The sequence below is a fragment of the Bos grunniens genome, chromosome 6, assembly GCF_055505025.1.
Source record: "Bos grunniens cultivar Pamir isolate PY7600 chromosome 6, Bosgru_T2T1.0, whole genome shotgun sequence".
NCBI lineage: Eukaryota > Metazoa > Chordata > Mammalia > Artiodactyla > Bovidae > Bos > Bos grunniens.
In genome coordinates this window covers 39,406,433-39,409,778 of record NC_141170.1, presented here as the reverse complement: position 1 = coordinate 39,409,778, position 3,346 = coordinate 39,406,433, and the positions used below count along the sequence as shown (strand labels likewise).

At 34.0% G+C, this 3,346-nt stretch overlaps 1 pseudogene; it reads right to left on the bottom strand.

Moving 5' to 3' along the window:
- Positions 1-1,063: 1,063 nt before the first annotated feature.
- On the bottom strand, positions 1,064-2,425 carry LOC147370601 (PMS1 protein homolog 1 pseudogene; annotated as a pseudogene).
- Between the last annotated feature and the right edge of the window lie 921 nt (positions 2,426-3,346).

The following is a 3,346-nucleotide window of genomic DNA, read 5'->3' as shown; positions in this document are numbered from 1 at the left end:
ATCCTGTATAATTTCATGCCTAAAAAAGAGAATTTGTTAATTCTGTAAAGTGAACTTAAATGTTATTTGGTTTAGTAGAAATGGCATTAGGGAGAGAAAACTAAAATAACCACTATCATAGGAAAAGTAATGCTATGCTATGATTTTATCTTGTATTCAGAGCATTTGATAAAAGGTTTATAGATACAGTGTCTGGCCTTTGATGAAGTAGGTTGGTTAAATGATGAAAAGATATTCTTAAAGTCAAAGTAGGGCTTTAATTTGTATAGGCCCAATTGAAGATAGTTTTTCATGTCTACAGGCCTATTTGGCAGATAAACACTAATTCCTAATAAAGTTTGATGTTAGAGAGAGTCTATGGTAAAATAAACATGGTAGCAAACTCTAATGTTGACACAAAATTTTTATCTAACTTCAATCAATTTTAGCTTGTTATCCTCCCCCAACCCACCTTTTCCTTTTCATCCTCTTTCTCCTCCCCCCCCCCTTTTTTTTTCCTTCTTCTCTTGCTGCTTCTTTGTTATTCTGGGGGTAAAAGACATACATTCTGAATCCATAAGTTTAAAGCCAACAAGGTTACTTTAGACTATTCAAAAAACTAGTCATTAATGCCACTTATTAGTTATAGCTTAAATGACAAGCCTCAAAATCTTAAAGGACAAATCCAGAATTTTTCTTTTCTGTCACAAATTTATGTCATCCAATTTTATATCATGTCTTGAGGAACAATTTTCTACAATGTGGTTTGCACAAAATTCCTGGTGTTTGCTAGACATTTTCAATTAGCCTTTCAAAAATAATATAGAGAACAGTCAGGTATATCTTTTACACAAATAAACCTAATGTCATTCATTTAAAAAAATTACTGGCATGTTTTTGTACTTAACACTAAATTCAGATTTATTCATCCTGCAAACCTCTGTGTTACCTGGCTGACAAACCTCATCAGAACATCCTGTACCTATCCTTGATGATTGGGCTTCGATTACGCTAGGTATCTCTCAGTTCCTTCATCATGAAAAACTCATTCTTGCCTCAGAACTTTTGCACATGTTGTTCCATGTTTTTTTTTTTTTTTTAGTTTATTAATTTTTTATAATTTTGAAAAAATTTTCAATATACAAACAGGCCAGTGATTCCTTATTTACAAAACAACCATTTAACTCATGATAGTACACAGATAGTTTAAACCTGATTCATAATTTTATGACCATATTGACTTCAATAGTAACAAATTTTCTTAAACATAATTATGTAGCTTCTGGAAGATGGGTTAAATGATGAAAAAATGGGTGACCATGAACACACCGTGTAATTTCATTTCTAAACTGGTGCTTCATTCTGTAGATAATATCTTGCATGTCCTCTTTTGATAAGTACATGGGTAATTGTCTAGACAGACGTACTGCTTCTCCCTCTAAATAACTTATCACTTTGCGAGGTCTACATTCGTAAACTTCCTTTGCAGTTTTGTTTAATATAGCATTAAGGATTTCTTTTAAATCCATTACTCCGTAGAATGGAAGGCAATTGGCCATTCCTTCTATTTCCAAGGAGTTTTCAGAAATGGAAACTCCTGGTATCAATTTTATCTTGAAACCATCTGCTGTAAGACGAGAATTGGACAGGTAAATTGATCCGCTGTAGCTTTGGTCATCTGCTGTCATTTTATGTAAAATCTCTAAATAATGGGATCCATTAAAAAGACTCTCTGTTAATATAATTGGTTTTTCCAGTGGCTCTGCAGGAAGTTTGTGATTCTCAAGAAGTCTTTTAAATAGCAGAGCTTCTTCCACTCTATATGGATTTAACAACATTATTTCTGTTTTGGATGTAATCAGCCATGCGTCAGGAAACTTGAGATTGTGGATCAAGCAAAATTCGTCCTTTTCTTCTAAGTCAAATTTCTTCTGTGTATCAAAATTCTTTTTTAGGTTTTCCATAGAGAAGGGGATCTGAACTATTTTAATGTTTTGGTTCTTTTTTTTTTCGATTTGGGCCTGAAAGAGCTCATCAAGTTTTCGCTGATTAGATGGTGAGGTTTTCAACTTGTGCTTCTGTGCCAAATTCCACACGCTGGTGGGTTTCATCCTTTTTTTTCCATCTTTTAATGATACTTGTGACTCCTGTTCGATGGCTCTCTTTATTTGCTTATTGTATCTTTCCAAGTCTTTAGCAGCTTCTCTTCATATTTCAGTTTTTCCTCTTCACTCAATGTCTTCCACAGTTCTTCAATTTGTACTGTTGCATCTTCCAAACTGGTCTTGGAATTTTCTGTGAGAAACTGAGCACGATGATCTTGAACAAAAAGGGCGCTTGCTGACATGGGTTTCTTGATTACTCGATTGCTAATTAAATCATAAGCTGTAAGCTGTCCAGATTTGTTATCTACCACATTTGAATCTACCAGAAACACTTCCCACATTCTTCAAACATACTCTAGAAGCACTCTATGCTTTGCATTAATAGAACATGTCACAGTTTGTAATTATGTTTGGTTTAAGTCTGTCTCATTATATAAGACTAAATTTGTTTGATTACAAAGAAAAAAATATGAATCCACTATCTATGAATATGTACATATATACATATATATGTGTGTGTATATATATATGTGCATATATATGCATTTCTACAGGTACTGACATTCTGACTTTTTTAAACTTATGAGGCATAAACAGGTGTACTTTTTTTTAAAAAAAGATAAGCAAAATGTATATGCAAATAAAAGATCTAATATTTTCTTCTCCCATCCCAATAAATTAAATATATTCTTAGCAAACTCATCCCACTTGGGAGGACTCTGCACTCATTATAAGCAAATTCATTTCTGCTTACCTACTACTATATTTTCAGTACCTCTGTGTAAAGGAGGAATTCAATAATGATTGTTGATTGAATGTACACATGAATAATGGCTTTCTGCCAAAGTGTAGCAATAAGAAGGAAAAATGAAGTGAAACACTGCAGAATGTCTAAAGTTATGTTTGTGTGTTTCTTGGTTTTAATGTTTCTATCAACTAATTTTGTGCTTTTTTGGAGGAGGTCCACATTTTTGGTCTATGAACTACAGATATCAATAATACAATTCTATACATGTGAAGACATAAAGGAAAGGAGGTCCAACCAGTCCATCCTAAAGGAGATCAGTCCTGGGTGTTCATTGGAAGGACTGATGCTAAAGCTGAAATTCCAATACTTTAGCCACCTCATGCGAAGAGTTGACTCATTGGAAAAGATCCTGATGCTGGGAAGGATTGGGGGCAGGAGGAGAAGGGGATGACAGAGGATGAGATGGCTGGATGGCATCACCGACTCAACGGACATGAGTTTGAGTGAACTCCAG